This window comes from Protopterus annectens, chromosome 8.part0 (genome assembly GCF_019279795.1).
Source record: "Protopterus annectens isolate FY-2018-M chromosome 8.part0, PAN1.0, whole genome shotgun sequence".
NCBI lineage: Eukaryota > Metazoa > Chordata > Ceratodontiformes > Protopteridae > Protopterus > Protopterus annectens.
In genome coordinates, this window is record NC_056741.1 from 366,158,057 (window position 1) to 366,184,126 (window position 26,070).

Below are 26,070 nucleotides of genomic sequence, written 5' to 3' on the forward strand. Positions count from 1 at the left end.
TTTTAATATACATTTTCTGAAGTATTTGAAGTCTGAAACTCAAATGTATGTCATTATCTAGTGACATCAATCCTGAGATCATTCCAGTGATTTGCCAGGAAAAAAGAGGAACAGACCAAAAATATGAGCCAAAAATCTGGACATTCTGTGAATATCTGTACAGTTCAGAGGTATAAATGGCAAATGAAACATTGCATAACCATTTTTTACTATATAGCATGCTTCCAGACCATACAAAATATAACCAGTCCTGTGTTACAACATTTTCTTTTGTGTTGCTGCTGTTGAATTGCTGTTATGTTACTGTTCCTTGTAATTCCATGTGAGCATGTCCAGTGTTATGATGTCAGAGTTGTTTGCAAATCACCAATGGAAAACCTAGACTCACAACATGTCATCTGATCTGTCTTGTCATTTGTCACTTATGTATGTTCTATGCTACAAGATTACAATTTAGCATTTCCATAAGTATACATTTGCTTGCCTATTACATGCTCCTAGGTGAAGAACTCCTTTCCTATTTGTGCCACTGTCTTTTTCTTTGCAAAAACATGTTCATTTCTTATGTGCCTGACATTACAGCTGTAAGGTTCTTTTGTTCTTGTGTATACATGCTGAAGTGAAGAATACAGAAGTGGTTTCAGTTTGCATACATAGATTTCCTGTTTATACATCTCATATGCAATAACTGCAGCCTGTGCATGCATTCCAATAATGTATCTTTCTGTCCTTGGTAACTGTTATCTCAACTCAGCATTTAATAAACATGTATATCACTTTTACACTCACCTTTTTTGCACTGCAACTTTATATCTCTATTATTTATTAGCATGTCTGATTTTATTTATGTAAATAACTGTGGTATTGTCATTGGCATTAATTATTAAATTAATATTGCAGGTTTATGTCAGAAATGCTTCACATACACTTCATCACATTTGCCTGCAGTATATGAGTACACTTTAAACATTTCTACGTCAATATTAATTAATTATGCAGTATAACACAATTTGTGTACAACTTCCCCATTTCACTTCCCCTTCTTCTTTATTCTTTCCACAAGCTTGCCCATAATATGTCTGGGTTACAACTCATGCTCGTTTGTGAGCATTGCCTGTACATAAGCCGTTTTGTTTACATTCAGTGCTCATACCTGTAAGCACTTTCCATGGCCATGAACACTATTGCTGACCACAAAATGCTGCTTGCAAATCTGTAGGTGCAATGAGCACAGTACCTTTTTTCTGATCATTGTAATGCACACATGCAAACTATGATAACTGATATGATAGCAACAATATTTATTTTGTTTGGAAAATAACTACTGATCACTTTCCCCAGTATAATGGCTGACAACTGTCAAAGATGCTTGCTGCCTAGATGGAGACTGGCAGTCCTATGAGAATTCCATCAGGGATATCGACGTTCAAATCCATTTCCTTTACCAGTAGGCTTCTGAGACTTCAATCAGTGATGTCCATGTTTAAATCCTTCTTTATCACTGTTGGGATGTCTGCCATAGATTGGTTGACTTGGATGAGTTTCTGGACTTTTCTAAGAGTTAGATAAAAAGGAAATATTAATGAATGGACTGAGGGCAAACATTTGCCTAAGAGTAAAACATGTTATGCTGTATTAATATAATTTGAGTTTATGATGTTGAGCTGTCCATGCACAAGGGGATCCACCTAAAGAGTATGGAAAAGCATCATCAACATAAGTCTGCTGTTGGATAGTAACTGATATATTCATTAAGTGTATGTTTGCATATTTGAAATCATGCTTTGTTTTCTTTTAATTTGTATTGGTTTTTATATATGGTTATTGAATAAGTATCACTGTTTCAACTACTTTCCCAAATTTAAGCATGTAGTGCATTTGGGAGTATTATGTTTGCTACTGGCCTTTCCGTTACCATAAACCGTAATGTTAGGACATGAGTATTATAAACAAATGAAACAGATACCTTTGACCTTTTTGGTCACTGCTTTGTATAGAGAGATATATGCACATAAACAATGCCAATGAAGCAGGAGATGAGAAGTAATAAAAATTTAGTCTGTTCTAGAATCTAGTAGTGCAAGTCAATTTAAGAACCTGTTTGTTGGCTAAAAACCTTCAATGAGTCTGATGCTATAAAATAAATTCACTTAAATGGACTATCAGTGCCAATGGCATCTGTCCTTTACATCACTTTTTTGACTGTGGAGCTGGTATATCTAAGCATGTGTAGTGTGCGGATATCCTACTACATGGGGGTCCAAGGAGGCAAAATCATACTTTGAATTTTATTGAAAATGTTTCTCGCAAGTTACTTTTTCATGCTTCAGTACTCAGAAAGTCCATTTGGAGGACCAACATAATTCCATCAGTTCATATCTCTACTGTTGCTTTAATGTATTATACCCCCAAATTAACATTCTCAGTTGCAAACAGTGAACTCAGGGACATCAAAGGTTGAAAAAAAGGAATCATGTTAATAAACTGACACCTCTTTCCCTGACAACAAAAACTTGTTTCACTTAAATTCACCTAAAGCATGTCTGATGAAACTCATCATAAACCTTTTTTTTAGGGAGCAAGTCCCCCTGAAGTCCCCATTTAAGAGGACACCCTTCCAAATTAAATATACCTACTCTGAGGCTGCACAACAGTAGAGAACATTGCATTATCTACTGTTGGTGAAATGCTTTTGGCAAAACATTTTTGCTAAAATGGCATTTCCCAAACCTGTCATTGACCTACTGACAGGCTCACAAGAAGAATTCCCAAAAACTGGATATGAAGTTTCAAGTATTTATTCCAATGGGTTGTGCTTCACATGTTACCTCTTTACTATAGTCACATTTATATTTGCTTCTCATCAGGGACTACCAGCAGAACTGTATCTAATTATGTTTGCAGCTTGCAATATTCTGATTACAATAATATGTCCACATTGCTATATCTGAACAGTCTAGACCTAACTTTAACTGTTAAATCCCACTGCAAATTATTTGTATCCTATATCTGCAGCTCTCTGTTTTTAATTATCATAATTAATCAATCTGCTTAACTCCTCAGGTTGTATATGCCACCTTGGAATACACTGTTAATTTTACTTTGATACAGTGCTAACGATAAGGTACTCCTTAGCAGGTCAGATTATATTGTCTGTTTAAAGTGTATTTTGTGTTTGAAAAATCATGAGAAATGTGCTCATTTTTAGTAGTCTAATTTATGGGCTTTATTGTATCATTTTTTTAGTTCAGAATTTGCAGTAAGAGTTCATCTGCTTTACTTCAGCATTCATTTAAAATCTGTGATTCTCCAAGTACTATCTTCCTCAGGTTAACATTGGAGAAGTCAGAAATATTTATGTTTTCATTTCAGCATTTACTTTCAAGTTAAAGGAGTCTATTGGAACTACACCTCCTTTACTTAAACATAAGTGCCTCATTCAGAGAAATTTATGCAAAGATTTTAAAATACTGCTTTCTAATTCAAAAGTCTCCAAAATTAAGAAATTGAGAATTATTTTTTATGAAAACCAAGTTTTTTGCCTTTTTCTAAGTAGTTGTCACTTTGGAGGAAATTATAATGAGTAGCATATGGTGTGCAAATGCAAGAGTTTGCCTATGTATATGAAACTAATATCAGACAAATATTCATTCATGACTTTCTGATCTCAGTTTTATGCATTTTCAGCAAGATTACGACACTTTGGATACTCCTTGTCTTAATATCATAATCTTGTCATGTATTTGTATTCACATGAAATTCAAGTTGACAATCATTCTCTAAATTAGATCATCATTAAAGATTCAGTTTAATGCGGGCAAGCACCCACATCTCTGAAATGTGCATATACTAATAATCAGGATGCACAAACTCAGGGAACAGGGAAAAAGTAAGAAAAAAATAGCATTAATTTTCTCCATAGCCAGTGCTGACAAAATCTACTTGGTGATGTTCCAGTTATGATGTCCTGCGTATTGTTAAACTAGAGGCTGGCAACTATAGGTTTCTAACTTTTTCTTTTTTAGGGTCACATAATGTAAGACAATGATTTATGTTTTGGTTCAATACAATAAACAAACAAAAAGAAACAAATTGATGGGCCCCATGAAAATGGTTTACTTTGGTAATTGTTTGTCTAGAAATATTTATATTTTTTTTATTAATTCAGGTCAATTATTTAGATTTTAAAATCATTAGTTAGCAACCATAAAATATTTGTTTCATAATAATTTAGTCAATAAAAAACACATGACAACTGAGATATGTTATCTGTGGCATATCTCAGTGTTCTATTTTAAACCTTTGGGTTCATTAAAATATCTGATAAATTGTAAGCATTCAGCCCAATCTATTTCTTGCTCTTTTCAATACTAAGTGGTTGTCATAACCACCTAAAAACCCCCTATAAGAAAAAAGATTTAAAACAATGATTAACAAAATGATACAGGTTTAAACAACATTTTATAGTATAATGCATGTTGTGTAATGTAAACGCATTCCTCTCTACACATTTTGTCCACATAAAATGCTTTGCAGACCTTCTTGGATTAATAAATATTCCAGTTCTTTGCACAGCTTGCATTCTGAGTAATGTCTGTTTATTGACTGGATCTTTAATGCCAGCTGAGATATGCAGTGAAATTGATACACCTCTGTGTGATAAGAGGTTAATGATATCTAATGGACATGTAACTATGTTATGGATGTCATCTAGATCATGTACTGCAACACACCTCTGGCTGAAAATTGAAAATGCTTAATTAAGTTCTGCACACTTTCCTATAGTAATGCCCTTCTCTTCTGCCTTGTGACACTTTGCCTGACACCCCAGTTGTATACATTGACCAGGTCATTTGTAATGACACTTACCAGGATCAACACACTGCATAGAGTGTGATGGTAACATGCTTATTTCTGAAGTTCAACACCGACTTTGCCACAGACCACATTGAGTCCTTATAACTCAAGCTAGCCCCATGGACACTGCCAACTATCACATCATGGCAGCTTGACCACAACACTGGAGGATGTGAGCCTCATGATCTGTCAGAGTACATGGCTACTCTGTTCACTTCTCATGACCATACTGCATATCACTGTAGTGCATTTACTCGCCACTGTGTCTCCCAGCTTTTGAAAGTGATAATGATTGTTCACTGACCATACTCTACCTGTGTGGTGAGCATGGTGATCTCTGAAGCATAGCATGGTCAGTCCATGTAATGGCCTGGTTAGCCAAGGTGTGATAACCCATGTACCATTTTATTTTATTTTATTTTATCAATGTCATTACCCATATTAATGCATCAGGCACCATATCCTTGTCAGTGTTGCAAATGTACAATGACCACCTTTGCCTCTGCAGTGATACTGCTACTACATTTTTCTCTCTTGACTCTCCACGCTACCATTCTGCTTGTGCTGCAATTGATATTGAAGGCCCTAATAATAATTTTACCTGATGGTTCATCTATTTATTCAATTTATTTTTGAGAAGTATGGCACACACAACAACAATCTTGTTGCAGATGTCTGGACTGTATTACAGTATCTCTCCTGTGACATAAAGATAACTGATGTTCCATTTTAATAGACCAAGGACACACTGCACCATGCTTCACATTTCTACACTGGCTGCATTATAGGTCATTTCCTGCATGGTCAAGGGGTTGTGGATGGAGTCATCTACCATGTGGCATTACCTATAATACACAGCATAAAAACATATTTTATGTGGCCTGCTCTCTTTACTTTGTATCTGTGTGTGTATAGACCTGCAGAGTTCCTCCCTAACCCAATTCAAATGCAACTTGGACAATTGGATGGGAAACCAGAAATTCATCCCTGGTTTGGCACCTATTTCTCTAATGGACACAGGTAACCTGTAAATGGTTCATCTCGCAGGCCCATGCTTACATTTATCAAGAGTACCAGAACTTCTCAGAGATTTGGGATGCATGGCAAGGCTTAAAAAGGCCTTTGTGGTCGTTAGCCTAGTAAACACCTGTACTCTCCTCTATAGCCCTGGGGAATTAGGTATGCTACTCCTCATGTAGCAGTACATTGTCAAGGAACGTGCTTAGGATTTAAAAGCATGTTTCCAGTGATATCCCTATTGTCTTCCCTTTTGGTCACTGAAAGGTCTGTGTAGATGGTTAAGGCTGTGCATTCTTTATTACCCACAGGAATGGACATGCTATATATCCACCTCAGTTATGTTTGTGAATTACACAGTTTGACTAAATCTCTTACAGACTTTTAGTCCACAAAGAAACAGTCCACAGTTTGGTGGACTATGGGTTGGTGGCATGTTATGTGCTATCTGTACTTCCTATAATTGACATGGGTTGCTGCAACATGCCACATTGCAGACACTGCCTATAAAGGTGGCTACTATAATATACTGTTATCTGCTGCTGGCTGCTGCTTTTCCCATCACCATTGCTGAACCTCAGGAAGTGGTTTGTGCAGTCTTCATCAGAGAAATCACAATATTCCAGTGTGTCTTCAGACACTCATATCCCTCTTCCATCTCCTGGCAGAGGCAAGTGGATCATGCCCCGTCACTGCTCCCCCCCCCCGTCTGGCTCCTCCAGTTCTGGGACCTCTAATTACTTGAGCTGCAGTCAGGAATCCATCCCTCTGCACAAGAATCTGGACAGATAAGAGGACTGATGGATGGATATGATGGAATAGATTGAGGAAATGGATGGATGGATGGATGGATGGATGGATGGATGGATGGATGGTTGGATGGATGGATGGATGGATATCACATATAATATTGTTTCAAACAAATATCTAATACTGACTAGAATTAAGAAAGTTATTTCACAAATCAAAATATGCTTAAGCAGGTGACAGTAGACAGTTTACTTAAGATTATTTAGTGTTTAGCTGATAAATAAAATATCCCTGAGAAATATAGTGTCATTGATATGTGCACCTATTTATCTTAGGACATTAGATTTTTATCTGCCCATGGAATACTATACATCAACTTAACATCTGCCATTCGAACAGATATAAATTGTACAGTTTGCTTTTTTAAAATATTCAAAGACATAACACATACTGTCTCTGGAGAATGCGAGGGTGGAGCACCAGGTCCTATAAGAAGAAAAAAAAATAGGAAGAATTTGTTAAAATCACGCACAAAACATTACTGTCTTATTAAAAAAAAAACACATTAAAACAGAAATCATATTCTTTTTAAAGACAACAGAGAAAAGTCTCCTAGTTTGCCAAGTTCACAACTTACAAAATGAAAACCAAAAAAATGTCACTGGCCAAGAACCAAACTGTTAATACAGCCACAGCCACAGGCAAAAATAAAAATCCAATAGCGTAGAAACAATTTATTACCGCTTTCGTCAGAAGACTTCATCAGAATACATTATTACAAAAAAATCCCTGCCTTAAATAACACTTTAATTATCCAATTTAACAATTAATTAAAAACACTAAAATCTCTTAAAGAGCACTTACATATTATATAAACAACAATTCAGTGTTGTCCTTATTAATACATAATTTGCTATTTTTTAAAAAACATTTAATATTGACCATTCCATTTAAACCCGGAGGTTTATCAGATTTTAAACGAATCTGCCACATAGCTTCCCTCTGTTCCACAAAATTTCTAAAATCTCCCCCCCTTGCATCACTTTTACACACCTCAAGAACAGAAAATAGAAACTTTTTAAAATTGTTACATGTTACAGAGTGTTTAAACAATGCATTCTTTTCATCGTGCCTTTTAATGTCGTATAGGTGCTCACGTGTTTTAAGCTCCTGGACGTAATCAAAGCTGGGCATGTACTACATAGCCCAATATATACCACACCTGCTGTATTGCAATCTACATATTGGGGTACTTGAAAAGTCTTATCAATGCTGTCAATGATAATTAATGGTCCTACTGATAAGAATCTACAGGTATTGCAATGATGACAAGGAAAAACACCCTTGGTCTTCATTCTATTGTTTACTAATGGTGTTTTGTTTGTTTCAAATGCTTTTTTGATATCAAATGTATTTCTAAAAACAAAAACAGGTTTATCACCTAATACCTTTGAAATGTCTCTATTTCCTTGTATAATTTTCCAATTCTTTTGAATCACATTCTTTATAGCCAACCCATCAATACTCATGCCCAGGGAGCATATTGGACCTGTAATGTTAACTTCAGAGACGCCATTTGTGTTTGTCACTTGTTGTGATGTGTCAACATGATTATTTAAAATGGCAGGATAAGAAATACTTCTCCTGCTCATAATGGTAGTGATGATATCATCTAACATAGTACCGGGATATCCCCTCTCTAAAAACAATTTTTTAATGAACAAAATTTCATTGTTTAAGTCATTGTCAGATGATGTCATACGACAGGCTCTTATCATCTGTCCCTTAGGAATGTTTTTGATTGTGTGTTTCTGGTGGGCGCTGTTAAAATGTAAATAGTTGTTAGTAAAACTCTTTTTACGGTATATTTTGCTGTTAAATTTATTTTCTGATAAGTCCCATCTTAGTGAATCAGGTATGGCATTCTTGAAGATACTATCTGACAATAATATTGTTAAAATGAATGCTTTAAGGGACGAAATTTCTGATTTAGAAATTCAACTTAGAAATGTTTGTACTGTTTCAAATCAGAATGTTTTCTTTGACAAATTAGTTGCTGATATTGATAAACATTCTCTTGAAGTTACTAATCGCAAACATTCCAAACTGGAACGCGATATTGTGAGTTATCAAACCAACTCCGCTTACAATTTTTTCGTTCCAGGAAACAAGGAATTTAAATCTAGAGCTACTGGTAGTTACTTTAAAAACAAACACTTTCATAGTAATGTAAGCAACAACAGGCCTTTGTTCAACGAATTTATCACAAGTAACAAAACCGTTTCATTAGATATGAACAGCGAAAATGCTTTGTTTTGTAACCGCAAAGGCTCCACTGCTAAACCAGTGGATACAGGTCACGATACAGTTAGCCATTCTTTCGGCGACACTGGGGGTTGATGTGATTAACAAAGGGACTGATACTAATGCTGGAAAAACTGTTGGTAACTCCAGTATTGATACTGTAAATCCAGGAGATCCTGCTTTTTTAGGAAAAAGAATTCAAAGCAGCAAGAAAGCCATGCTGACCAGGAGCAGAACTTTTCTGAGTTCTCAGTCCTCCGAGGAAGAGAATTAAATTATGAAGTGGACAATGACCATGTCAAGTCTAATTTTGACATAATAAATCTCACTGACTGTATTTTTACAGAAGAGGAATTAAATGTGTTAAGATTAGGTCTGAATTTTGTTCCCACTGTTAAAGCAGATTACGGTAATACTGTTTTGGACATTAAGAAATTTTCCAGGAAAATAAATTTGTCCTATATTCTAAATGACGTAGATTTTGGGAAAAACAGTTCTTTAGTAAAACCTTCCACCTATAATCCACCTTTAACACACACAGTTAAAATATTTGAGGAGGCATGTGTTAATGATCTTGATAATATTTTCTATCAGAAATTTAAACAAAAGCACAATACGAGTGTTAATGAAAGAAAAGCATTTAATGCACTGCGTGACAGGAATAAAACTCTACGCTTTATGAAAAGCGACAAGGGTGGTAATATTGTTATTATGACCCAATTACAGTACAATGATAAAATGATGAGTTTACTAAAGAATCCTGATGAATATGAATTGGTAACACCATTTTTTATTAAGAAGAAAGAAGCTTTCATTCATTCTTTACTGTATGATGCTTTAATGAACAACGAAATCAACACAGAAGTATATGAATTTTGTGTGATAGAGAAGCCTAGAATTGGAATTTTATTTGGTATTCCCAAAACACACAAAAATCTGTTGGACCCCCCCTTCAGACCCATAGTGTCCTCTCCCCATTCGGTCACTGAGGGGATATCATTGGTCCTTGACGCCACCTTGGGACCTCTGGTGTCCAGACAGGAATCATTTATTAAAGATTCTTGGCACTTTTTGAATAGGATGAACAATTTTGCTACCAAAGGGGTTTTTGATTTTAATAAACACATCATGTTCACACTAGATGTAGAATCCCTATACACATGTATACCCCATGAAGAGGGGGTTGATGCCATTCGATTATTGTTAGCTAAAAGCCACGATTTCAACTCTGGACAAATTTCTACCATTTGTAGATTTTTAGAAATTCTACTCTACAATAATTATTTTATATTTGGGGATTGTTACTACAGACAAAAAAGAGGAGTGGCCATGGGGTCCTCTGCAGCTCCTTCATATGCCAATTTGGTGATGACTTGGTGGGAGGAGTTCTTTTTAAGACCTTTAATGACCACATATGATATTCAAGTATATCTTAGGTTTGTTGATGACTTGTTTTTTGTTATAAAAGGTGACAATGACACGGTACGTGACTTTGTTAACGAAGTTAATAAACAGGATAGTTTTTTAAAATTTAAACTTGGGAACTCTGGTTTGACAGTTGATTTTTTAGATGTTTCACTAAGATGGGACTTATCAGAAAATAAATTTAACAGAAAAATATACCGTAAAAAGAGTTTTACTAACAACTATTTACATTTTAACAGCGCCCACCAGAAACACACAATCAAAAACATTCCTAAGGGACAGATGATAAGAGCCTGCCGTATGACATCATCTGACAATGACTTAAACAATGAAATTTTGTTCATTAAAAAATTGTTTTTAGAGAGGGGATATCCCGGTACTATGTTAGATGATACCATCACTACCATCATGAGCAGGAGAAGTATTTCTTATCCTGCCATTTTAAATAATCATGTTGACACATCACAACAAGTGACAAACACAAATGGTGTCTCTGAAGTTAACATTACAGGTCCAATATGCTCCCTGGGCATGAGTATTGATGGGTTGGCTATAAAGAATGTGATTCAAAAGAATTGGAAAATTATACAAGGAAATAGAGACATTTCAAAGGTATTAGGTGATAAACCTGTTTTTGTTTTTAGAAATACATTTGATATCAAAAAAGCATTTGAAACAAACAAAACACCATTAGTAAACAATAGAATGAAGACCAAGGGTGTTTTTCCTTGTCATCATTGCAATACCTGTAGATTCTTATCAGTAGGACCATTAATTATCATTGACAGCATTGATAAGACTTTTCAAGTACCCCAATATGTAGATTGCAATACAGCAGGTGTGGTATATATTGGGCTATGTAGTACATGCCCAGCTTTTTACGTCGGAATGACGACGAGGAGCTTAAAAACACGTATACGTGAGCACCTATACGACATTAAAAGGCACGATGAAAAGAATGCATTGTTTAAACACTCTGTAACATGTAACAATTTTAAAAAGTTTCTATTTTCTGTTCTTGAGGTGTGTAAAAGTGATGCAAGGGGGGGAGATTTTAGAAATTTTGTGGAACAGAGGGAAGCTATGTGGCAGATTCGTTTAAAATCTGATAAACCTCCGGGTTTAAATGGAATGGTCAATATTAAATGTTTTTTAAAAAATGGCAAATTATGTATTAATAAGGACAACACTGAATTGTTGTTTATATAATATGTAAGTGCTCTTTAAGAGATTTTAGTGTTTTTAATTAATTGTTAAATTGGATAATTAAAGTGTTATTTAAGGCAGGGATTTTTTTGTAATAATGTATTCTGATGAAGTCTTCTGACGAAAGCGGTAATAAATTGTTTCTACGCTATTGGATTTTTATTTTTGCCTGTGGCTGTGGCTGTATTAACAGTTTGGTTCTTGGCCAGTGACATTTTTTTGGTTTTCTATAGTGGTATTTCATTTTGTACTTACAAAATGAATATGGCTTCCATCATGGGCTTTCAGTCATAGAAGTGGAGGCAGTTAATTTCTAGTTCAAGCCTTATATCCTCTGATAACATACCTGAGTCTGAAGTTGCTACACAAATTCCTTCCCGTTAATGTCATCATGCTTTATTTTGTAGGAGTACAGATAATAAGAAGCTGCGCCATGATCAGTCCAACTTTATCTAAGAAAATTACTGTTTTCTTTCTGGTTTTGTATGTGTTTAAATCAGAACCATTTTTTTCTTATAAGTTTTTTTTTTTAAAGGTAGTAATACACTACAGACTGCTTGAAAACCAAGTCATGCACAATAGATAGATATAGCAACTAAATGTTAGCTATACCTGAATAAATACTTTACATTATTACTATAGTAATGTCTGACAGTTTACAGAAGAGCATTAAAGCTATGAGCTGCTAAATGAACATCAACCTGTTGACCAAGGTTTGATTCCTACAGTTTCCATTTCCTCATTGCATGACTCTGAACAAGTCGGTTAAGTAGGTAATGCTCCCGGGCTGTTCCTGAAAAAAAGACTTGTGCCTAGTAGGTCTACTTGGTTAACAAACTGAATAAATACTCCAGTTATAATAAATCTTTTAATTTATTATGTTGTCAGTTATAATAAATCTTTTAATTTATTATGTATGTATATTTGGCATTTAACAGTAATAAAACCTAGAGTAGTTTGTCAGCCACTTAGGTATTTTTGTCTTGTATTCTGCAACTCTATGTCTGCAGTACTTTTTGGTCTGTTGTACCTGCAAATGTGTTGCAACTTGGCTGATAGACTTCCTGAGTGAACCATTCTCACACTTGTTGATTTCTCTGAAGGTCTGTCTCGTGCTTATGAATTTAAAATGACTTATCTAAAATACCCTTTTACCATAGATTAATGGTTTAGTTTTTGATTGCCTATCAACAGAGAGGTCCCCCTGGTGTAATCTCAGTCTCATAAAAAAATATTGCGAATAATAATGTTGCAGATATCATGGTACTTCACACCAAGGAAGAAATAGGAAATTAATTTCTTCTTACTCATTACATACTTCTCACCCATCATCAACGTGGAAATGAAAGTGGGTGTGCAAACCACAATGACTGGACTTAGAAGATAACACTTTCTGAGTGTCTGGAAACAGCACTGAAGAGGAGGCAGCAGTCAAAACTATGGGCAGGATTCACGATGGCTTGCACGGAGTCTAAGAGCCATGTAAGACTCCATGCAGCCATCGCGATCCAGGAACAGCCCGAAATCCCGTGTAAGAGACAGCTAAAACGACTCTTACACGGGCAGGGTGTGGATATGCTAATCACCCCACTTGCAGCCGAAAGGCATGCAAATGAGGTAGATTAGTGATCCACAAAGCTGAAACCAGCCTGTGTAAGAGTTGTGTTAGTTGCAGAAATGTACTCAGTTGACAACTGAGTATGTTACTGCAAATAACACAACAGAGCCATGACAGCTCCAAATAAAGTGTGCAAATGTTGCAGTCAGCATGCCAATGGCCAAATATGTGGCCATTGGCATGGTAACCCGATGCAAACATGAAAAAAAAATATATTTTTTTTCGGAGATCTGCGATGTTTAAACGCAGCGCAGCACCGCGCAAACGGGCTGCACTATATCAAACTGAAAAATAAAGGTTTGAAACCCACAAATGTGGGTTTTATGTAATGCATGGATTTGCGATGCAGGGACTAGCAGACCAGAAACAACATGGCCACCGTTTAGTGGTTGCTAAGGGGGGAAGCTGAGTGTAAGACATGTAACTAAGCATTAGTAGGCAATCCTATGTAAATGAATGGTAGGATAGTGAATCACACTGTCACATAGCAAATTAGCACAGTCCGTGTAGTGTAAGAGTTAGATAAGGGGGAGTAACAGAGTAGGAGATAGGTGACATCACAGGGGGGAATGTCAGGAAGAAATCAAGCTCATTGGAGCAAAGTGGTATATGAAACATATCAATCTCACAGCAGAAAAAGAGAAGTGTCAACAGATAAGCATGGGAAAGTCAGGAAATGGAAGGTGTACACTGTGGCCAACACCAAAGTTTCTTGCTGTACGTGCATGTGCGTGTGTGTGCACTGGCAGCAGCGAGTAAGACAGAGTGTGCGCGTGTATAGCAGAGTAAGCATGTAGGTGCCTGTTTAAAGATCTGTAAACCTGTTTGCGCTTGTGTGTGCGTGTTTTAACCCGAATAAGCAGATTCTAGTCCGTGTAAGCATGTGTGCGCGCGTGGTAGCCACTGTGAGCGTGTTTTCGCTGGTATGCGCGCTGCTCCCCCTGAGGAAACAGAGAGGAAAAGGAAGCAGAAGAAATAGTAGGAAACTAGCAGGGAATACCTGTAGAGGTAGCAGGTGAAAACAATTAGAAGCAGGCAATTACACAGGCAGAATACAAGCCCAGACCAGCACTTAAAACACTGCAAACAGCATTGCAGTATGTTTCTCTCAAGAGACACTGCAAGACAGGAGTAAGCTAGTAGAAGTGAAAACTGAAAAAGCTGCACTCAGACCAAACATGCTAGGGGCTGCCATAGCTGTCATAAGGAGACATAGGAGACTTGCTGAGGGTGGTGACAATGGAAATGCTGCCAGACAACCCACAGTGAGGAGACGGAGAAGAGTGTACAGGCCCAGGGTCACCTACCAGGGGTTACATGAGCTGGAGGTAGTGGAGCACTATAAAGTGGACGGAGACCTCCTGCAGCAAATTGTTGAGCTGTGCAGGCCACGCCTCACACACAGAACCAACAGAGGGGAACCCATCCCAGTGGAAACCAAGGTATGTGTTGGTCTAAGAATACTAGCAACAGGTACCTTCCAGAGACCAACTGGTGATATGATGGGGATATCACAGGCATCAGCCTCCAGGGTACTGCACCAGTTCCTGGATGCCATGTCAGCACATGTTGGTGAGCACGTATATTTCCCCAATGCCCATGAGGTACTGGCCAGCAATATGCATCTCTTCCAGCAAATAGCGGAATACCCTGAGGTAGTGGGTGCAATAGACTGCACGCACATACGCATCAAGGCACCAGCCGGTGAGCGGGGTAGGGCCTACATTAACCACAAGGGCTTCCCCTCCATCAACTGCCAGGTTGTGTGTGATGCCCAGGACATAATAATGAATGTGTGTGCTGGCTGCCCTGGGAGCTACCATGATTCCCATATCTGGCATTTGATGCAGCTGTACCAGACATTTGCCAATGGGGACATCCCACATGGTCACCTAGTGGGGGATGCAGGTTATGCACTGGAGCCATGGCTGATGACACCCATCAGAAATGCACACACACCTGAACAGGAACACCATAATGAGGCACACGCACAAACACGTAATGTAATAGAGCGTGTGTTTGGGCTGCTCAAGTCATGGTTCCGGTGCCTGCACACATCTGGTGGAGCCTTGCAGTACTCACCAACTACATGTACCCAAATTGTCATGGTATGTGCTATGCTACATAATATGATCCTGCAAAAACAGTTGCAGCAGGACCAGCATAGGGCCAGGACAAACAGCCCGCCACCATTGCCAAGGCCATTACAGGCAGAGAGTGACTTGGAGGAGGAACAACCTGAGCCTGCCCCAGTAGGCAGAAGGAGGCGTGCCCAGTATGCCCTGGCCTTGGCAAAGAGGCAACGCATAGCACATACACTGGCTCAGTAGGAACCCTAGGAATGATACCCCTCTCTGACTCACTCATATAGTAACAGGGATGCCTAACATGACATAACCTGCTCTCAAACATGTACAGGAAGTGTAGTATGTGCATCCGATAGAGGCAGCCCTGCAGCACCACCTGAGGCATGATTACCATGTGTTAAGCAATGTAACACCATCTAGTATATGCAAACATGAAGACCCAACCTAACATCTCACCCTCACCAAGCATGATGCCACACTATGAAGACAACAAGATCAAGTACAATAATTGGCTGAGGTATTGCTGTTAGCAAGGGGGAACACATGGCTGACAGCCTGGGCTGACATGCCGAGCAAGACATGATGCCCCACCTGCTAGGGATGGCATGCACCCAGCACACCTGGCTGTGTAGATACTGGCAAAGGATGCTGTCACCCCCACTGTGCCTGGAATAGGTAAGTCTGGAAACACAAACCCACCAACATAGGTAGCACAAGGGATAATAACCTGGACATAATGCTACCCAATGCCAGAAGTCTAACCTGCAAGGTGCATGCCGACCAAACCCACCACAGCATGGAGAATGGTAATATGTGTTCTGTAACAGAAACCTGGGCAAGGCCCAGAAGAGCACCCTAATACTACCAGGTTATGCCTCATACCATGCTTTACAGCTCCAAAACACGGAACACATGACAATAGGAGTGTGGCTACCAGTAATTATCAAGAATAACCACACCCCCAGGTTGGTACCACAGCAAGAAGCAGCATGGACTATCCACGGGCATGTAACACTGTCTCAAACTGTGTACCTGTTTGAAGCCTGCTACAGACCCCACACACAAACCCAGGTACCCCAGCCAGCCTTCCTGAAGACACTTCAGAGTATGAATGTCTCAAGAAATATCAAACAAGGCACACACAAAGTATGACATAGGTGGCAATCCATTATGTATGGAAGAAGTAATCATGGACCTAGGGACACAAGTGGACGGTAACCTGTCATGTGACACTCACATTGCCAAAGTGGCCAGGAAGACCTGCTATATTGCCCACCTTAATATGAAAGGATGCACATGTAGAGCTACAGAGGTCATTGTGCCCCCATACCCTTCCCTTATCAGGCCCATACGTGACAACTATGCCCCAGTTCAGATGTACCTTACCTTACACATGCAGCAGTCAGAAAGACCCCAAATGTACCCCACCAACAGGATAAAGGGTCCAAACATTGGACATCTGCAGCCTGGCTGAAGAAACCACAGCCCAATTCAGAAGCATACTGCACAGTCAGAGGTGATGTATGCCTGATGTACAAGGCCATGTCCAATCCAGAATGAATGGACATGCTCCACTGCAGAAACGCCAAATCCAGCAGACACACCACAGTGAGATATCTGAACCTCTACACATAGATTAATAGGATGTGCTGGAGGGACAGACCCATAGCCCAGAGGCCCAGGACACTCTGGAACAGAATCCCAGTCCATGATAGGCTGAGCTCCAAACACAAACTCAACAAGAGAAATCTGTTGAAGTGCATGGGAGATAGTAGGTGTACACTGGGGGCCATCCCTGTGTCACATCTAGGAAAGTAAACCCTACGTGGGCATAAGATGCACATTGCAAGGGGTGTTGAGACCCACACACAGTCTGTCCGTGCTCAAACAAGGCCAGGGCAGATAGCCTAGTATGAACCTATGAACCTATGATGATACAACTTGTGCAGGACACAAAGGATTATCACACAGCTGTCCTACCTGATGGTAGGAACCATGGTGATAATCCAGAGATATGCTCTGCAGCACTCTAATATCACAAACAATACACCAAACCCACACACATTGCCAACAGCCTACAAAACAGATTCCTTCCAACCTCCCCACCAGCACCTAATTGCCAAATATCTACCCCAGGAGAGTGCTGGCCCCCCAACATTGCAGATGCTGAGGTAACAGCCAGCATCCACAAAGCAGAGCACACAGCATCAATGGTACCAGATGGTGTCCTGGGTTGTGTCCAACAAGTACTTTAAGAAGAATGGAACAGCAAATATCATTACTGTGCACTATCAGTCCTACCACAGGATATGTACCCAAAGAGCGGTGTACAGCAACAGTGGTCCCACACCACAAAGGGGGTGCCCGAATGGATACTGCAAACTATCACCCCTCAACCCCGACTATCTAGGTTGGCAAAGTAATGGAGAGGATGATCATGGAACCCATGAATAACAAGATTGGGTACCTACAGACATTGGACCCTACCCAGTGTGGCTGTCATAGGACAGATCCTGCCCCGTACACATATCTGACTCATGTGAAACATGCACCAAGCCCAGTGATGTGGGGAATGTTGATCACACAGCCTATCTGGACCTTGCTAAACCCTTCCATACAATACCCTAGTTGGCGGTAGAGATAAGCTCACCAGCCTAACTATAAAACCCTATGCAAGTAGATGGGTTGCAAACCAGCTCAAGGACAGAACTGACCTGGCAGACATGCTGTAGCCATGGCAGACTGCAAACCAGGTACAACTGGCATCCCACAAGGCATGGTCCTGGGACCTCTCTTGTATGCTATATATGTCACATAGGTACAGGCCAACATGGAAGGACTCTGTCTGAACAGGTTTGCAGAGGACTACAAACTGGACACCATATCGGACCCTCCAACTGACACAAGCAACCTACAAAAGGCACACATAGAAACACACAAGTGGTGCCACAGCCATGTCAACAAGCTAAATGCAGAATAGTGTATAGTCAATCCCTGTGGAAACACAGTACATGGCCAGAAATTACCACATAGATGTTTACCCAGTAAGTACATCAGGAGCAATAAGAGACCTAGGGACACAAGGTGATAGATATCCTGCATGTGACAACCATGTGTCTGTAGTGGTTACAGAAACATACCATATACCCACCTAATCATGAAGGTAAGCACAGCTTGGTTAGGGTAGGTCAATGTGCCTCTCCAATCATCCATCAGCAGCCTCACAAGTGTGTACAATGTCCCTTCAGGGATGTACCATAGCAGACACCTGCAGCAACTGGAAAGACCACACAAATGCCCCACCAGGAGGATCGCAGAGCTGTAACAGATGCCATGTGTCGCCTGAGTAAAGGAACTGCAGCTCCACACAGTGCCATACTGCCTGGCTGGAGGTGAACTGTGCCTGATGTATAGAGCCATGACCAACCTGGTATCAATGGACATTTGGCACCATGTAAACACTGAATGCTGGTGACCTATGCAGCTGACAGGCCTGAACCCCAGCACAGACATAAACAGGACATGCTGTACTGATTGGTCCATAACCCAGAAGCTCACTCCACTCATGACTAAACTCCCACTACAGGATATCCAGGGAGTCCCTCAGTGACTGTCATCCAGAGGAATCATGATGACTGGATGGGAGATGGTAGGTGTACCCTGGATATCACCTGTATGTCATGGGTAGACAGAGGCACAGCACACTAACCGTGACATATGTCATGGCAAACACCAGTAAATGTGTGTTGAAGGACAAACACTTTCTGACTAGCATTACAAATGGACTAGGGCACATGGCCATTGTTTGTCACTGTCCACACAAGTTGTGGAATACATTAACAATGTTGGACAATCATGTACTAAGCTGTCCATATCTGAACAAAATGCAACATGGTCATATCTGCACAACTGGCCCTCAACCAGTCTGGCGTGCTCACTATAAACATTGCACACAGTGATAGGACTGAAACCGATTATACTGTCCACCACAGTGAAAGTTCTGCACCAGTACACTATACAACAATACAACTGTTTGGTCAGCAGGAAAGGATGATGACAACTGTATGCAAACTATCCCATGGTGACCCTGCAGGCACAGCATAATGCCTGTTAGGTTCAGACACATAGCAGTTGAGCAGTAAGAACACAACCTGATGTCCAACACTCAACTGTACATGTGATATATAGATGGCGTCCACACACAAACAGAAATGTGGTGGTCCACAGATCCCAACATAAGGAAAGATCACACTGGTCATGCTCGCACACTTAGATAAATGAGATGTGGCAGTCAAGAAGCCATACAAACTGCGAACTGGGCATGCTCACACACTTAGGCCATGTCACAGTTCAGCAGTTGCACACACATATCTGGCATTTCTATGTGTTAACACAGGAACCTCCCGCAATACAGACATCTGCCCAGTGCACACAGTGAAGTTACAACAGAGACATAAGTAAAGTACTGGATTCCACTCATATGCAAACATCTCCCACAGTACACATTTTGTTTATAGAGCTAGGGAAGGCTATGGCAATAAAGACCCACAAACAGTACATGAGCAACAGATACTTGCATCTGACAGGTAAACATATGGCCATAGAGTGCAATACCTGACTGTTGTCCCTAGGGAATACAGAAGGCTATCCACAGTGTATTTGGCGTCTGCCACCACAGTACAGTAGGCCACTGTGCCTGTGCAAAGTTAATGCATAGATATGCTCTCACCTGTACTCATGGATAGTCACAGATGTACATGCCTCTTCATCCATAATGATGTCAGCACACTATACATATGTCAGGAGCAGAAATATACCCAGTAATGTGAATAGCGCACTCTGGTACTGCATCTCTAACAAGTGTCATAACATATTTAGGTAGGGGTTTGAATCCTGCAAGTGCTCAGTGTGTGTGTGACACTGTGTGGAGGAGTAGTGTGTGGAATTCCATGTGTATGATAAATGTCCCTTTTGGCAACTATTACTACACAACACATGCTGCATATTCCACTGTCTAAACACTGATGATGTCAGCACCCTATAAGTACAGCAGGAGAAAGCAACCCCCCCCCAGTAATGCAAATAGCACACTCTGCTAATGCATCTCTCACAAGTGTCATAACATAGTTAGGTAGGGGGTTGAATCCTGCAGGTGCCCAGTGTGTGTGGGGGGGAGTAGTGTGTGCAATTCCATGTGTATGAGAAATGTCCCTTTTGGCAACTATTACTACACAACACATGCTGCATATTCCACTGTCTAAACACTGATGATGTCAGCACCCTATAAGTACAACAGGAGAAAGCAATCCCCCCCAGTAATGCAAATAGCGCGCTCTGCTAATGCGTTTCTCACAGGTGTCATAACATAGGTAGGGGTTTGAATTCTGCAAGTGCCCCATGTGTGTGTGTGTGTGGGGGAATAGTGTGTGCAATTCCATGTGTATGAGAAATGTCCCTTTTGGCAACTATTACTACACAACATATGCTGCATATTCCACTGTCTAAACACTGATGATGTCAGCACCCTATAAGTACAGCAGGAGAAAGCAATCCTCCCAGTAATGCAAATAGTACACTCTGCTACTGCGACTCTCACAAGTGATCTAACATAGTTAGGTAAGGGTTTGTATCCTACAAATGCCATGTGTATTTTTGTCACACAGTTCGTCCATGTGTGTGGGGTGTTGTTCCCAATATTGCACAACATACATTATATTAGTAATGTCAATGCACACATGATGTATGTGTGTGCCACCTACACATATGTACCTGTGAACTGCAAGAGTTCCCATGTCCGAAGCCTGCCTCATGTGAATACATTGAATATGCATCAGACAACTGTATGACTATGGTGTTCTGTGCAGGGGCTGCATGTGGTATGTGACTATACAGTGTGGGTTGTAGATGGTGTCATCCCACCAGTGAGGGATACATGATTGGTCTGGAGCATATAGTCCACATGTTGGTGATGAACAGGTGCAGCATGTTGTCACCACTTGTGGGAGTGGTAACAAGTTGTTCCATAGCAATGCAGGAAATGAATGATAAGAACCCTTCAGATAGGGTCTTGCAGCTAGAATAATGCTCACACTGTATGTTTGGGTAGTCGCAGTACAACCATATAATGGTGTGTGTGTGTAGAGACCGTCATATTCCCAGTGTTGTCAGGAAGGCCAAGTGGGTTTCCTGAGTATGGGAGTGTGGTGTGTGCCAGGCTATGAACCTGAAGGCAGTCTAACCCACTGTGTGTTGCACATGGAGAGGCTCTGATGCTTTGTGCAGTGCCACCAACCTGGGGGTGTGTGTATCCGAGGTGCCTTTGGATACAACCCCCCTGTTCTGGGTTGGTGCATGTGTAGGGGATGACAAGCATGGTATCAGGAATGACCTGGCACTGATGATGTGCTCCTGGGAGCCTTGTACCAGGAGTCTGTTACTGCACGGATATTTCTGTACCCCATGCTAAGGACAGTTTCCACAGCATGCATCTTCAGGTTTACACTGCTGCTGTTGAGTAGCATTGCTATTAGTGTCCCATCCCGTGTGATACCTGTGTAGGTGGCCTCTGCCAATATACACCGGCCCATGGGTGACAGGTGCAAGCTGTCCCAAGCAAAGCAATGTGGCATGTCCAGCATGTAATCCCACACTGACAGGCATTGGATCCCCTTTGGATGTCACTGAAAGATACGTTAATTGCAGAAACTGATGATCCTGTCTACATATTGTAGCAGCATTCATGGTGAGGGTGAGATGCTACTCAAGGCCAGGGTCATACCAGCCTGTGCCACAATCTCAGAGAGCCCCTCTATGTCCCCTAACATGTAGTCCAGGGAGGTGCATCAGAGGTCATACACACTGGCACAGACAATGACTGAGTCATACTTCCACATGCCTTGGAGTGACTGCTTTGCTTGTGTTATGTGGTGGATCATAGTGCCCTACAGGCAGCTGAGCTTGACCGTCACCTTGTTCAGCCTGGGAGCAGGACCACCGTGTACGTGATGATAGAGGTACTTCATACAACTGTAGCAGGTGTGTTGTGTGGCCGTATGGTCTGAGACTGTTTGGCACACAGGCTTTGTGAGCTATGTGTTGCATGTGCTCTGCTCTGGCATAATGTTTGCTTGTGTGTCTGCTTTGCAGGTGTCAGCTGCTCAGGCAGGATGCTTTTCTGAGAGCCCAATAATGTACCTGTGTGTTTCTGTGTTTGGATTGTGGTCGTGGCAGGTCTATGGGAGACTGGTACTGTAGTCACTGTAGTATCCCACTCCACCTGACAGGGAATGCCAGTGCTGTGTAAAGACAGCTTAGCCCCCAGTTTGGCTATGTGGTTGCATCTCTCACATGTGTTGTACATGTATGGGAAGGAGAGAGGGTTGTCTGTGTACATGAGGCAGCTGTAACATTGCCACATGACTCACAGATTCACCAACTGGACCTGAGAGTAGATCAACAGGTGACCTTTGCACATGCTACCATAGCATTGTGACTCCCATACTAAGTAACGACACATAGGGCCAATGGGGAACAAGGTACTCAAGGTGACTATGTGAGGATGTAGTGCTCCTGATTTGTTAATGTTGAGCAAATGTGAGGTAAGTCATATGCAATGTGTTACAGGCAAGCTACATGCAAACAGGACAAACAGTGACGTTCTGTCAAGTGACACATGGACATCAGTACAGTAAGCAACACAGATGTCACTAGGGATCCACAGAGGCACTGTATATCTGCACTGCAGGTGGAATCAGTGTTTCAGGAACATAACAGGCAAAATGCATATAAACAAAGCTACAGTCAGCAGGCCTGTATGTAGACTATGCTACAACAAACAAGGTGTACAACTTCCAGTATGTAACAGTGCATATATGCAGGCACTCTAAGCCAGTATCCAGACATTCCCAGGTCAGACGAGCTGGGTCCAGCCGCACCCTCCACAAGTGTATAGACCATGTACCTTCGTAATGTTGAATAACTGGCCTGATACCCAAGTGCTCATACCTGTAATAATACACATGTCAAATAACAGACACTGAGCCCTCACTCAGCAGTTCCAGACTTAGTATGATGTATGCTACCTGTCCTGGCACCACAGTATCCTTGACATGTATGGACACTCTCCCTCCTGTCATAGTTAGTTCTGTGTTTTGGTCCTGTTATGCATGGTATGAGGTGTGACCTTGTAGTGCTAGTGTGCTCTTGTGAGCCTTGAACCTGTTGTGTAGTACTGCACAGATATCAACATCCTGGAACATCTGCATTGCAGAGTCGTGTGTGGACAGCATGCAACTCACAGTTGACATGGCCATCATTGAGTATCAATATGTACATTGTTGTATCCCTTGTGCTACCTATGTAGGTGGCCATCCCTTCACAACCTCACCACCAGTATGCAAAGATGTACAGACAGAACACTGTGGTAATTACTATGGGTGTACAAAACAATACAATGACATACATACTGTAACTGCATCAGGCATGCTGGTATATACCCACAATGCTATCATTACACTGTACTGTTGACAACATCATACTATTACAATATGTCTATGTAGTCACCCTGTGCATCAGCACCATGTTAACCTGTTCCTGCACCAATTTTACAGATTGCAGGAGGTGGCACAGTTTCATCATATGCACAGGGTGTGTACCTGGTATGCCTGAGTCTGCCACTGATACAACCAATTGACATGTCTCTGTGTGTGTGTTGGTGAGGGACAGCAGTACAAGATGGGGCAATGTTGATGCAGTGTATGCGGTAGCCCTAGGTGTTATCACTTTGCATGTGTGTATGAATGCACACAGTCCCACCTCATGGCTGCCATATACAGGTGTTTGTGGACAGCCACAGACTGTACCTGCCAGGTCATACAGATCACTGTATGTGGCCACGGACACGGTACCTGTGCCTGGCAGGGGTGCTACGGACCATATCAGGTACTAAGCCAGAATGGGTACTGTCATCAGAAGCAGGTGTTTGTTGACTGGAGACAGGTCCCTGTTGGGACTGTCCAGTGTCACGTGCATGTGGTCTCCTGGGGCGGTCTGATGACAGCACAGACCCAGCATTGCTGGGGCTGCTGCTGGCACTATGTGAGTGGCCGCGGCCCTGTTGTCATCCACGACGGCTGCCAGCTGCTGCTGTTGCTGGCATACAGCCACGTCAACGCCTCAACCATCCACCATTGCCCTGGCTCATGGACATATAGTTGTGGAACAGATCTAATGTGTCCCCCCAATGTCTGTCAATGACCTCGGTGAAGTTGCGGATGGCAGCCGCAATATCACGCATACTGTCACTCATGGCTGTGTGACATGCTCTCAGCTCCCTCAGACCCTGTCTGGTGTACCGTTCCATACGTGACTGTGCCTGCACTACAGCCCGAAACATAGCTGGGGTTGAAAGACCTCTGTGGGCACGTCTGACAGAGGCAGTATGCCCATGGATGCTCCCACGAGAACCCATGGATGTCTGCCTGTGTGGTAGCATGTCAGGGCCCTGGCCATGGCTGCAGTGTGGGGATGCATGTGCCACCGGTACCACATTACCCTGGTCAATGCCCACTGTATCCTGTCCATCACCTAGGGACATTGGTGACAAAGGATGTATTGTCAGGATAACTGTGCGCATTGATGGGGTCGACAGCTGTGTAGTGTCAATTGGCTGACCAGTGACGGACCTGGCACACCTACCTGTGCCATTACACAGGTATCATCATTATCACTATCCACAGCAGCTGATTTAGGTTCCCTGCTGCACGACACCAGAGCAGCACCAGAACCTGTGGGAGTAAGACAGGAAACACAGTTTACAATGTGTACACAATGCCACCACTGATGCACACATGCACACATGCACACATACACACATGGGCACATGCACACATGGGCACATGCACACATGCACACATGCACACATGGCGACATGCACACATGCACACATGCACACATGCACACATGCACACACCTCAGTATATGAGATATTAACCCACAGACACAAACACACCTGCAATCAAACACATAGCACTACTGCTTCAGCCTATTATTACTATTAGTATACAGAGTATTGAACGTAATGGTATTACACACTCACCAGCATGGATAGGCTGCCTTGCTGTTACACCAAAGGGACCTGCGGAAAAGAGACATTTATCGTCAGTGGGCACAACTGTGCCATTGATACTGTGGGCATAATACAGTTCAGTAGTGCAACAGTTAGCTTCCACAGGTGTACTGCAGATAATGAGGTTATCACTAATGCATATTAATTACCAAGATTACAGCTACAAAACGAGGACACACCTCACACATGCATAACCTAACAGTGTACAGAATGCTCAACTATACACATGGCATGTTACCTGCACGCTCTGTGTTCTGCTGCTGTGTGGCTCCAGCCTCCATCATTACACATGTATGCTGTTGTTGTTGCTGCTTTGCTGGAGCCACAACACTCAGGAGTAGTCCCTCCAGTCTGGTGAGGGAGGGATGTCTAGCCACCCCACCACCTGTGGCAAGCTGCTGCCTGTGGATATCCGACGCACGCTGATGGACATTTCTAATTAAATCACTGCAGTGATGGCATACCTGCTCATATGTCCGGTTATGCGTGTCTATGTCATTTACCCAATGGACCAGGTCTTGCCACAGTGCAGCCCTCTCCTGCTGGTTCTGGCTGGTGTGGGAAAAGAGTACAGCGAAATCCCGCACCAGGCTCTGGTGTATCTCCTCCTCCTCTGCAGCGGAGTAGACTGGGTTCTGTTGGTGAACCATGGCCCTGAAAAGGAGAAGGAAAATATGTCA

General features: G+C 41.5%; 1 long non-coding RNA gene across 1 annotated transcript in view; it reads right to left on the bottom strand.

The window, feature by feature from the left end:
- Window positions 1-553: 553 nt before the first annotated feature.
- Window positions 554-26,070, bottom strand: part of LOC122808021 — a 57,400-nt gene continuing 31,883 nt past the window's right edge. Inside the window, exons 2-3 of the long non-coding RNA XR_006365761.1 lie at window positions 7,076-7,110; window positions 554-1,554 (exon numbers count right to left, since the gene is read on the bottom strand). This is a non-coding gene — a long non-coding RNA (uncharacterized LOC122808021). The remainder of the gene's footprint in view (window positions 1,555-7,075; window positions 7,111-26,070) is intronic.